Source organism: Numida meleagris, chromosome 2 (assembly GCF_002078875.1).
Source record: "Numida meleagris isolate 19003 breed g44 Domestic line chromosome 2, NumMel1.0, whole genome shotgun sequence".
In the NCBI taxonomy this organism is placed as follows: Eukaryota; Metazoa; Chordata; class Aves; order Galliformes; family Numididae; genus Numida; species Numida meleagris.
The window spans coordinates 43,745,139-43,758,839 of record NC_034410.1 but is presented as its reverse complement, the minus strand read 5'-3'; the positions used below and the strand labels follow the sequence as shown (position 1 = coordinate 43,758,839).

The 13,701-nt window shown below is 43.4% G+C and overlaps 1 protein-coding gene across 1 annotated transcript in view; it reads right to left on the bottom strand.

Annotated features, from left to right (window-relative positions):
• Positions 1–13,325, bottom strand: part of TRAK1 (trafficking kinesin protein 1) — a 132,550-nt gene extending 119,225 nt beyond the window's left edge. Inside the window, exon 1 of the mRNA XM_021388942.1 lies at positions 13,211–13,325. The gene's annotated coding sequence lies outside the window, so the exon portion shown is untranslated. The remainder of the gene's footprint in view (positions 1–13,210) is intronic.

Here is a 13,701-nt window from a genome sequence, read left to right as displayed (position 1 = left end):
CCTGGAAACATTCAAGGTCAGGCTGCACAAGGCTCTGAGCAACATGATCTTACTGTAGACGCAGGGGAGTTGGGCTAGATGACTTTTAAAGGTCCCTCCCAACTCAAACAATTCTATGATTCTACAATGTCTCAGGCACAGAGTACAGAAAAAATGTCCTGCCTAAGTCAGCTCATACTTGCTGGCTCAGAGTGCACACAACTATTTTCTTGCTTCTGATAGGCCCCAGCTCTTTTCCCTTCTCTCTGGTGCCACATGCAGTAGCTCCATCAGGGGTTTAGCATTTTCATACTTTAAAGAGTCTGCAACTGTCTTTAACCATCTATGCTGTACTCGCACTATTTCACTCAACACAACGTCTGAATACAATTTACAAATACTCAGCTTTTCTTCACTTACAAGATCAAGGCATTGATTGGAAGATAACAGGAATCTTAACCTGCCTACATTCTAGACCATCTCAATGATTTAAAGTTTTCCAAGAGAAGAGCTTCCCTTCTGAAGTATTTTAAGATGTACCTCACTCAGCTGCTGTCCTGATAGAGCTGGTCGTCTGCTACTCAGGAAACTGAAAAATCAGAAGGCTGGCATGCAAAACAAAAGCGTAAGGGAACAAAGACACAATGCAAACACTGTGTAACTGCAAAGTACAGTCATTGATAGTTACCGTAACCTGTAATAACTCCAGCTTGGCACAATTCCCATTTTTGTGAACATACCTCACCCAACAGTACTGCCAAAATGCCGTCTTTTCCTCCACACGTGGATGACTGAGGGTGGATGTAGGAGCAATTTTAATGCTGTAATCACAAAGCTCATAAATCATACCAGATCATGGGTATGTGCAACCAGAGTAGTCCAGAGGCCTTCCAAGCCACAACTGAACAGGAAAGTTCCCCCTCACAGAACCTTAATATTCAGAGCTGCTGCAGTTTCATTCACATCAGCTGAGCACTTTATATAAGGAGGTGACAGGCTCCAATTCAAGTCACTTGGCTAAACTTAGCTCGAAGTAACAAACCCTATGAGTTATTAGTCAGCTATTTCAGTATGTCTGAGTCCTGTGCCATCTAATAGCCTTATCTTGAAAAAAATATCAAAGCAGTATTTAACCGAAGTGGTGAGCACATTCGTGTTGTTACAGCTTTGTACTGATTTCTGAGCTGAGCATGCTCCGTAGACAAGAGGCAAAACTTAGATAAGATATCCAAGACAGCATCACTATGCCCAGCTACATTTACCAGCAATGAGGTGAGACAGGCTGACGGACCAACTCTGCCCTCCTATCTACACCATCACCCAAGCCAAATCCCACATTTGCAAACCCACCCACCTAGGTACAAACAGAAGCTGATCCAATCAGTGTTGGTGCTGCTAAGAAATACATTTCCTCTTTTTCACGCTTTATTCTCTTTTAAGCTGTCCACACACTTTACCTCAAATTGCCATACCCCAGGGCACCATGAAAAAGTGCAAGTGTCAGTACAGAAGTCCTACAACAGCCATTCACAAGTGTATGAAACAACTCTTTACTTTGTGGTCTCTTGGAAGAATGCAACCACAAAAGCTCCATACAGAGTAAAACAAACATACCCTGTGCAGAGCTCACGTCAGTGGAGATCTCTTAACCTGAAGGTCATATTATCAGCACTACAAACGTGCAAAGCAGCTGCTGACATTTTGATCGCAGCCACGCATTGCAGGGTGCAAGATCCAAGACGCTGTGATTTAGAGACACACCTAAGGCATCAAGGATTCTAGACTCTTCTGCCTCCACAGATGAGGTACTGTAGATACTAACTATATTTAGCCAGATGCATTACTGTATCTAGCAATAGCAATTGGAGTTGTAATTAAAAAAAAAAATAGAACAGCCCAGGTATGCAGTACAGGTTCCCAAGACAAAACCCTAACCATTCTGATCCAAATGTCACAACAACACAAATTTTGCCTACATTCCTTTTTCCTTCTCCAACCTTCTCACAGCACGCAAACTATGGCTGATCTTCACACAAAAAGCAACAAGTAACAACCTATTTAACCAGTGCGATTCCAAGCCTGCTTTTTCTCTTTTAGAGTACAAACACTGCAGCCAGACTTCTTTGGTTGGCTCCTGTAACCAGGTCCCAAAAGATGGGCGTGAAGATGGAAGAACAAATAAGTAAATGTAAATGCTAATACACAACCCCACGATCTAGATTTTACCCAAGGAACCATTCCTGAGTTACAGGAATGTCCTCCACTTCTCATAATTGACATTCAATTAGAAAACGTCTCAGTACTTTTACATCTTCAATGATAACTCTGACAAAAGCATCAAACAATGCAGTGACAAAAACAGTTCCCCCAGGCCTATTCTTCAGCTTCATGTATAGCGAGTTCCAAGTTGCTATACCACAGCATTATTAGCTTTTTATCATGAAACAAACAACAGTTTCCAGTTAGAAATCAGAGCAATCAATAACAACCAATTACTATTCAGAAGAAAAATGAATTATCTACTGCAGGATTCAAATCAGAACCAGAACAGGCTGAAGCCCTCTTATCTCATGCTTTCCACATTTCTGCAGTTAGAAATAGGTATTCTATAGCTGTTCAATCTAAGAGTTTGCTAAGTCAAAAAAATCTTTTATTACCCACACTGAAACAACTGCTTGCTTATCTTCTCTTTTTCAGATAAAAGTCTGAGAAACAAAGAGAACACAGTATTCCATCTGCTATAACAAACTACACTATGAGCCAATCCTGACGACGCAGCCCCTCCTATTTCCTCTTACTCATTTCTCTTGCTATGACATTATATCATGTCTTTATCATCAAGTCCTTCCCGTTGGTCACAGGATCAAAACAATAAGCCTGCTGCTAGGTGTACTTAGGAATTTCCTCTTCAGCCTTCTTGGCGAAGAAATTAGTGCTAATCTACTATTTCATATAACAGAAATAGCACCAGGTATTCAATTTTCCCTGAGAAATTCTGCTAATCAAGATTATTAAGATGATGTTTACTGCAGTGTTATATATGTGTATGTATACATACACAAACACATATGCATGTATGTGTATTGGTAACAGCACTAAGATGCGAGGACAAAGCAGTAAAGGGACAGTGGAGGGCAGGACTATTCCCAGCAGGGGCAGCAAGCTGTGAGACCAGGCTGACCCAGCTGCACAGCCTCTCAGCACACACTTCCCCAGCCATCTCAGGCTCACATTAGCGTAGGCTGTCCTGAAGGCACACCTGCCCTACCAAACACCTACCCTTAAGCTATACATTCCCATCACTTCTTTTTCCTCACACAAACACTAGTGCTTGTGAATGAAAGAAACCTGGTTGAAACAGGAAAAGGGCAGAAAGCAAACCACACAGAGGCTGGTTTAAAGCAGTTTTCAGCTACGTCAGCTCCCTGAGCTGGCCCACTGCAAGGCCATACAAGAATCAGTGCTTAAATGAGTAGAGTGGAGGGGGAAGAAGGAAGGACTGCCCTCTTCTGCAGCTTCCATATCTTGTCAGGAAACCACAACTCTTAAGAGTCCAACATCTAAACCACTCCTGGCTTTGCTTCTTACTTTTTCTAAACAGTCACTTCCCAAATTTCATACAAAGCTTTGAGGATTTTCATACTAATCACTTAAACCACATTTAAGTGTATACTAGTATACATTTTCTGCCATCAAGTATCATCAACGGTAACATGGGAACAGAATAAGAAACCAAATAACTTGCACTGAATGAGCTAAGATTATAATAAAATAATGAATGCTGAATTTAAGAAACCCACTCTATTTTCAGGAGGAACATTCAGCATCCACACCCGTAGCAGCATGGAGCTCCCTGCTCCACCGAGGCTCGGAAGTTTTTCATTACAGTTAGGCATCTGTTGTGAACCACTGATTCTATGTTTATTCCCTTCAAACTACACCTACCTCACATCTTTGCTTTTACAGACTGAGATCTCTAGTAGCTGTTTTTGTGGAATGAGTACTCTAAATTTTAGTGAATTTGAACAACAACAACAACAACAAAAAATGATGTCCAGACACGTTCAGTAAAAACAAAATCCCCTCTTTCCTCCTATGCAGTACATCAGTACAGGAGACACTAAAGGAAATAAAATTGCAAGCTTTGTTATAATGTCAACACATAGCAGCAATCCTCCAAAAGCTAATAAATAGAACGGAACAGAATGGGTGCAGTGTTTACCTCTGGAGGGGAGAGGTAATGAGGCCAAAGAAGCTACGAGGCTGACTTACATAGAACAGCCAACAGCGAGCAAAGCGAGATGGCACTCTATCCTGGATGTGCTGTGTTCTCAGCATCTGAAAACCCCACCCTCCCATTTGGAACACTGGTCTTTTTCAGAGCAGTACACCCTAGGTTAGCTTCCCAGTCCAGTGTTACTGAAAGCAAGAAAAAAGAAAACACACATAGATTTCACTAAAATCACTACCATAATACAAGCACTGCCTTATCCCAAATAACATGAGTTGTTGTTTCAAGCTTTTGTAAAATGCACTCTATTGCACCCAGCGCTATTCTGTTGTAGGAGGAATTAGTAATATACGCTACCAGTTTTACTAGTATTAAGAAAAGGCAGGTGTAGCTCTCTTGTCCATTCAGGCTGCCTGGCTCAGACACTCCACTCTGACAGGTCCAAAACTGCTAACAGCAGAAAAAGCATGCCAACACACTGATCTAAGTGACTGACAGGCTTAGAACAGAGATGCACAAGAACTGGATTTAGTTGTAGTACTAGCACTGTCTCCTGAATGACCTTAGTCAAGTGTTTTGATCTTGCTGACCCTGTCATCCTTTGCAAAATGAGCGAAGACTAATTTTGTTGACCTGTGAGTACTTAATTCATTAGAAGTTGAATGCTTCTTAACTTACGCAATGCAAAAGGGCAAAGTATTTAAGAAAGTTGCAGCAGTTCCTAAATGAAATCTCATTTAGTAGATAAAAGTAGTACAAGTGACTTGTCACAGAGAACTTCATGTTCTCTAAAGAAAAAAAATGACAGCATAACAAATACCCAACAGGATTACAGTCGGAACTCCTTTGGACTTTGGGACAGGACTGTATTCTGTCTGGTGAGCACAGCATCTAACCTTTCTCAGTCTTTTTATTCTAACAAAGTAAGTTATCTTGCAAAATGTGATTTCGGAGAGAGCTGCTAGGGAATAATATTCAAGGGAGAAATATGAAAATAATCAAAGGTTACAAACACTTCAAACAATCAGAAGAAGCATTTTCAGTTCAGATCACATTATACTGGAAATTTATGGCACTCAGATCAGCCACAAGTCACCAGGTCAAACCATAAGCGCTTATCTACCACCTGACGAGATTACATAACATTCAGGAAATACAGCTATAGAAGCACTACTCTTGCTATGACCTTCACACATGCAGGTTTGCAGAATTTATTATAGGATGCCTTAAAGAAAGCAATGGTTTTGGTAAACACCAATCACCATCCCTTCCATGTAGTAACCCTTCCTTTCCTTCCTGGAAATGATCATCACTGTTGTATTGCCACAAAAAAAAAAAGTCTATCATTTCTTTCTGAATGCAGAGCAATCTGTGACTATCCTGCAACAGGAGAAGTTTCTGAAAAAGAAATGACAATATCAGAAAGATTGATTTCCTCCTCATCACCTTACATTGACGTCTATACACCCTCTGACATACAGCTGCTCTATACAGTCAGAGCTGCACAGAAAGAAATTTCATCTACGAGAGGTCAAAAACGAAACAAAAACCAGTCAGAGGATTTTGATACCACTCTGGCATTTTCCAGTTCTGCTTATTGTACAAGTACTATTGGGACAGTATGTTTTTTAGGGATTTGAACTACAGTGTTTCTGCTCACTGCAGCAGAGCAGAAGGTGCCCTCCTTGCAAAGCATGCAGATGTGCAGCGTTGGATAGTCAAATTAGCCTTCCTGGAACAGGCACCTGCTAGTAAAACAAGCTCCATTTCAGCAAACAGTAAGTGAGAAAGTCTCCATTACCAACACGCAATGGACACTAAGTAACAAGAAGCCATTTTAAGAATATAACCTTCTCTTCAAACACAACTACGCTTCATATTCTCTGGAACAACAAACTATGGCTACTGTGACCATAAGTCATGCAAAGACCTGACTGGCACGAAACTGAAGTCTAGTATAACACTGCCAGCACCTGTATTTAAAAAGAAGTACAAGCGATATGAACGTACAACACCGATGTGCACTAAATGATCATAACTTACAGCAACTACCTGACTGCCTCAAACAGGTGCAGGGAATTACTTAAACGTATCCACAGTTTGCATTGTTTCCCCCGCGAGCTATAAATGTTTCCACCACATGAACATTTCATAACCTTTGGTTTCTATTAAAGGATGGGATAAATCAACGTAGCATTATAATGAACTGTACTGAACACTGATGATAAGCAGTTTTTCCTTGTTTTGTCTGAAGTGCTGCAATTATTACACTGGGGGAAGAGCAGGGTGTGGTCCCTCTCCTTTAAGTAATAGATGTAGGAAACTAGATTACAAGTTTATCTACAGAAATGAATGAACGATACTAACATTTTAAAGTCTAATCTTCTTGGGCATTCTCTGCATCCCTCTATCGCTTACACGTATTCTTTGAGGAGCATTTTCAGGACTGCTTTTCACTTTATAACATTTCTCAGAAACCCATCAGCAGAAAACCTCTCTCAACTTCAGAAAGGCTAAACACAGCTCCTTCTGTTAGGCCAGTATTACTCTAAACGGTTAGAGAAAAACAAACCAACCACGAATAAAAAGAGAAAAAAAATCCCCACCCACCCACCCACCAATGCTGAGGGAGCTGGCAGTTGTCACTGAAAGGCCACTGTTGATGATTTCTGATGGATCATATCATTCCGATATTCAAAAACAGCAAAAAGAAAGATAAGGGTAACTACAGACCAGCCAGCCTCACCTGCATCCCTGGTAAGGCGATGGAGCGGCTCATCATGGAAGCCATTTCCAGGCACACGAATAACAAGGAAGTCGTTAGTAGTAATCAACATGTATTCACTAAGGGAAACTCACCCTTGACCAACTTGATAAGCATCTAGGATTAAACGATCTAGATAATGGGAGAGAAGTGGATATTGTCTACTTTGATTTAAATAACACCTATGTAGGGAAAGGTGATGACAGATATCCGGTCCTAAATTATCCCCAAAAAAGGTGATAGTCACAATCGAGTTAAAGAAAAAAAGATTTACTTACCCATCCCGAGCATCAGGGCTCCCCAAATAATCCAAAAGGAGGGGTGTCCAGATAAGAGACCCTTCCCTTGTGGCAGGCAGCCCTTAAATGAGGTTAGGGACGGGGGTGGGACCAGGTTCCACCCCTTCTGGTCGCACAGGTGAACTGCTTTCAGCTGTGCTCCCAGGGCTGGCTGTGTCCCTTCACCAGCTGCTCAATCATTGGTTCAGGCCTTGACTTAGCCATTCCCATACAGCCTTTTACACTGAATTCAGTAAGATCTTCCTAGACATGATGTTAATGGATGTCCTGAATAAACGGTCAGGTGGATGGGAAACTGGCTGAATGGCCAAGAGGGTGGTGACCAATGCAAGTATCCCAAGGGTCCAATCCCGTTTAACATCTCAGTTAATTATCTGAATGATGGGGCAAACAATATCCTCAACTATTCTGCAGATCGGCGGGAATGTCTGATTCCTCAGGATATTTCACTGTGAAAGTTACATTTAATTCATAATATCGGGACAATTTTTCCCCAGAGTGCTTTAACATCTATATAGAAGTTCTAACTCACACCCAAACACTCCAGCATGGAGTCATAATCTCATAGTTTTGATAACCACCTAGTAGTTCTTTCTGGCTTTGTAACATCCACAGGTCTTCATACGACCAAAGAAAATATGCTCTACCGATTTTGTATGAATTTTAAGAAAAGTCTTTCCAGAGAAGTCTGCTAAGAACAAATAAATGAAGAAGGTATAAGTAAATTGGTCTTTCAGTTAGTTTGTATTACTTCATGCATTTAAAACATTTTACACATTAAGTTTGAGGATTGTATTATTCGCAACAGAGAATATAATTTGTGGGCATCTTGCTCAGGAAAGAGCACTCAGAAACACAGACTGAACTGAAAATTAGTGGAATGAAAATACTCAAATTGATTTTTAAGCACATTCTCATTCCATATCACAAAGGAAAATGTATGCGTATACCCTAAAAATTTCAACTGCTCAGCATTTCCCCTTCTGTTCACAAAGATGTTGAGAGCCAAGAGTATTTCATAAGCACACAAATACATGCTGGCTACTGTCAGCCTCAATATTAGAAATAATATCTCACCTACCAACATGTAACTGGGTTTTGACTATACCAGAGCTTAGAGCATAGCAGTTTCACAATCAGCTTAGGCTCACTGAAGGCTTTCTCACCTGACACCAAAGCCTCAGCCACTTACTCCTATTGCTTCCTTCGCTTCACTGCTAAGACGTGCTCAGCTGCCCAAAGGATTGGGTCAGATCAGATAGACAATCCTATTAAAAACTAACCTCAAAAAAAAAAAAAAAAACAGTTCTCAACTAAATCATGGAGTTGCTTCCCAGCACACTGTGACACAGGAGGAGGTGGGAAAGGGAATCCGCAGTCAGAGCAAAACTTGACCCACTAGGCAGCAATATGGTCTTGTGTCATGACAAGCCAATAACAGAACTTTGCAAGAGCTTTCACACCAAGAACCTCTGACATTTCCTTCTATTTCTCTGACTCCTACAGTGCTCCAAAATTCTGCCGTAAATGCAAGCAAAACCAATTTGGAACAGGTTGCCAGAGTGGCTGTGAATACCCCATCCCTGGAGGTGTTCCAGGTCAGGCTGCATGGGGCCCTGGGCAGTCTGATCTGGTGACTGGTAACTCTGCCCACAGCAGGGAGGTGGAACTAGATGATCTTTAAGGTCCCCACCAACCTAAGCTATTCTATGATGTTATGACTCAAAAGAGCTCTAGTATACATCAGAATACTTTAAAAAAAAGAAGAAGAAGAAGAAGAAGAAGAAAAAGGGGGAAAAAAAAAAAAGAGTTCTCAAGGAAATAGAACAGCTACAAGCCACAGTATTGTTTGGGTTTACAGCATCTAATGGATTGCAAGTTGCAAAGTTAGACAACATCCCGTCCAGAGAAGCAGTAAGAAGGCAAAGAATCGACTCGTCACTAACTGATTTAACTAAAGCAAATCTGCCAACATAATAGAATCTAAGTCTCTGAGCTAATCTGTTTGTGCTATCAATAAGACTCTTAGCCAGACAACCATAAGCAGGATGACTATAGGGCATGACTTTTTGCACTGTGATCAATGCAAATGATGAATCAAAGTTCAAATAAAGGACAGTTTTAAATAAAGAATATTAACAGCGAACTCCTGAAATCAATGTAGGTGGCATCACATTATTCACTATAAAGTAAAAGAAGAATGCTTGTGAACTTGCAAATATCTCAATCAAACTGGACAAGCAGGCGAGCTTCAAATCAGACTGCACGTGGCATCTCAGAGGGCCTACATTAACAGAAAGTTAGTTTTCCATGTTTTTCTCTCTCCCAGTTACCCTGATCCCACAACTGACTCCACAAAACTGACTCCTCCACACAAGTGCAGCATTCCAAGGAGGCAATGGTATTGCTCATGGAATTTCAATGACACAGACGTGACTCAGAAGCACGTACCTTCACTGCACAGGCATCGTAGATCACAAACCAGTTCTACAGTCCCAGAATTACAAAGCTGACTACATTTAGTGCACTGTCTACAACTCAGATGCATACAGAGACTAGAAAGTATTTATCCTATTTATTACATTTTTATGATGGCTCTGAAAGACACTCGGCAAACAGTTGCAACTGGAGTCTATTCCTCTTAATGGCCCTTACACAACACAGAAGTGAGTCTCATTCAAAACAGAAAGGAGGAACAGTACAATCATCACACAGGAAAATGGCACTATGCCTTTGGTCACTTTACAAGCAATCTGAGAGTTATTTATTCTTTAATCGTGATCGTGGTGGCATTACTAAGCTTTCTACAGCAGCAAAACTTATTGTACATTTGGAAACATGAACAGCTCAGAAGGGAAACAGAATCAGTTATAATAAAAGTCTATCAGTAATAGTTCTCTGATCAACAAGCTAAAATACAGCTCCTAATTCCATGCTCTGGTTAACGAGACTTCCTATATCTGTTCTTGCATTCATACAGAAGTGTTAGGAAAATAAACAGCACACAAAAGCAACTGATAAGTTTTTTAAGAATTAAAATGGGGTTATTCCAAAAGTTACACCAATGATGTCACTGGCCTAGAACGGGAGACTTGCTAGAGAAAGCACCAGTTTTTGTACACGGAATAGTATTACTGGGACAGAGGGAAAGGTATTTCTTCCAAAATCTGAAGCAAATAACGTTTTTGTTTGTTTGTTTGTTTTGTTTTTTTACAAACAAGAAACACTCCACTAACCTTGAGTACCACAAACAACGTACAACATCCAGGCAACACAAAATAAATGGCGTGACACGAATGCTACTTCTGATGCTAGTAGCAGGAGCGCTAAACCACTCCAATTCTGGAAGTTAAAGAAAAATATTTTAAGGACTCAGCAAATAAATGCATTCATAAAAAACAAGGAAACAAAGCAAGAAAAAAATGTAACCTATGTATTTACTTCCCCCTTATTCGTTCCCCTCTCCCAAGGGAAGGTTTAAAGAACATAGGAAATCAGAAGAAAAACGTGAATAGCTGTCAGAGAGTGAAAGCTTTGTTTTTAACTTCTTGCCTTTAAATGTTGCAGATGCTGCCTCAACAGCACTCATTCTAAGAATGCTTTCTACTAAGCCATTAAAAATCAATAAATCTTGCATTAATGTACTACCATGGCAGATAAAGTGGGAAGCTTCAGCATTTTTCCTTGTAATTGCTTCATACTTATACAGTGAAAACAGTACAAAATACTAGTTTTGGTCAAGAAAACATATAAACCAAAAATATTTAACCTGTACTAATTGTCCAATTCTAATCTCATTCTTCTATCCCTACATGGATTGGTTAGATATTTCAGAACGCAAAAGGAATCCATTGGAGGATGTGGAAAAGCTACGGTCAAGTTACTGCTACAAAAGCAGCTGGCACTGCTACAGGAGAGAGAACACGTGAAGCAGCCAGGAGCTCAACTGGGGGCTGCAGCAGAGAAGAACACCAGGAACCTGCAGGCAGGACATCCAAACCGCTCCAGACAATCTCTTCCATCTGATCTTGCTCCCTGCCACAGGCAACTTCACCAACCCTCATGTGCATTCCACAAGCTGATGAAGTGCCAAGTTAACATCCATTAAAATACACGGCAAAACTTGCAGGTCACATGCCAGTATTGCTTCTCTGGCCAGAACTCTGGATTAAACCAGTCCAATGATCAGACATTGCAGCAACAACTTCACATTTCACTGAGATTTTATGCATACACATAACAAACAAGGAACACCAAACGTGTTTACATACGTGCCAAATGACGTTAACACCACCTCAACACACTGCTGCACTATCCTATGCTCTAGAACCAACCTGTTACAAAGGAGTTTTGTTGACTGGCTTGCTGGGTTTTTTGCCCTACATCCAGAGAGTTAGTTCTACTGTTGTCATCCACCATGTGGTTAACTCCTCTGTCAAGTGACAACCCATGCATGCAACTGACAGAAACTTTTGTTTTACTTCAAAAGAAATGCAAGCTCTATCCATGTATTCAGCCACCTGGGCTCCTCTTAACACAGCGGCTCATTTACACTTCTGTTTTTCCTCCTCCACAATGATGCTCACTGGAAAACAGGAGACAAATGGCTGTGATCATGGTTTAATATCACTTTCATATATGCTGCTAAAATTATTTTTATCTGCTGACATCAGGCTCAGTTATAACAGGTTACAGTGCCTAATAGAAGACACAGCTTTGTGCATCCAGCTTCTGAGGTGGGAAAGAACACACATTCCACCACGCTTCTTGTGGAAGCTCCAGAAGAGCCGTTAACAGAAGCAACCTAGAATCATAAAATATCCCAAGTTGGAAGGGACCAATATGGATCACTGAGTCCAACTCTGGGCTCCACACAGCACCACCCAAAATTCAGACCCTATGTCTCAGAGCATTGTCCAAATGCTCCCTGAACTCCGGCACTTGGGGCCATGCCCACTGCCCTGGGCAGCCTGTTCCATGCCCACCGCCCTCTGGTGCAGAACCTGTCCCTAACCCCCACCTGACCCTCCCCTGCCACAGCTCCACGCCATTAAACAGCTCCAGTATGGACAGAAGAAAGGGTCTCACTCACAGTACATGAAACTGTGTAATGTACAACAGTAAAGCATTCACGTCATCATCAGAACTGGTTTTTTTTTTCTGTTTTGGTTTTTCTTTGTCATTGTTGCTCTCCAAAAGTCTTTATACCCATGAATTAATCTCAGTGGACTGAAGGGTTCAAATAAGGCTACAGCGGCCAAGGCAGAGTCCGCACAGCAGCTTCTCACAAAGAACTGTGTGCATGGGAGGAGGAGAAGTCTGGCCTCCCACCCACTGACAGATGCTCCATTCCTTGTACATTTCCTCCTGCTTCCTAATTTTACACAAAACATTAGCTTATCTAAACACGAAGTTCAAAGCAGCCAGCTGCAAGCCAGCGGACGCTAAAAATATAATGGAATATTTTAAGACCTATACCTCTGAAAGCTATCTGTTATCCTCGACGCTAAGGAAACCAATTCAATATTTAAAGTCCTTCCCAGCGGCTCGGAAAGCTCCCTCTCTTAGGGGGGTCCTCCCGGCTGACGGCGCCAACACTGTATTTGTCAATAATTTACAGGTCCGGTTTTGCAAGCGATCCCTGACCCTCGGTGAGCACCCGGACACGGCTGCCCCCGTCCTGTCAGCGGCCGGAGGGGACAAAAGAGCACACACAGGCGGCACAGCCCGGCGCCCGCCCGCTCCCAGCCAGCCGGCTGTGAAGGTCGCCGGGGCTGCGAGGAGCGGGAGCCGCAACATCCCGCCCGGCGACCCACTTCGCCGCCCGGCCAAGGGAGCGGGCCCCGCGCGCTCGCCTCCGACTCCCGCTCGCTCACCTGCGGTCACCGCGTCCCCCCCCCACCGGCCACAGCCGCTCAGCGCGCCCCGCGCACTCACCCTGCTCCGGGCCCCCTGGGCGGCGGGACGCGGGCGGCGGCGCCCCCGCCGGCGGGGGGAGCCTGACTGCCGGCGGCGGCCACTGCCGGACTGCTTCCCCCCTCACGGCCCGCCCGCGGCCCGCGGCCCCTCGGCGGCACGGGCAGGGCGCGGGGGCTGCTGGGGCCGGCGCGCTGCTGCGGCTGCTGCTTCGCCCTCCGCCCGCCGGCGCCTCATGAGCTCTCCGCTGCTCCCGGCTCTCTCCGCCGCTCCAGCCGCCCGCTCTCGCGCGGCGCCCGCAGATCGCCGCAAACCCCTCCCGCCGGCGGCATGCAGCCGGGCCGCGCGGCGTCCTCGGTGGGCGGGCACCGAGGGGCGGCCGCAGCGCAACCCCCGGCGGCCATTACCTCATGGCCCAGCCCTGCCGTTGGGAGGGGCAGCCCGCCCGCTCCGGGGGTGCCGGGGAACGGGTCAGGCGAGGCGGGAGTAGGGGTCGTGGTGGAAGTTAAGCG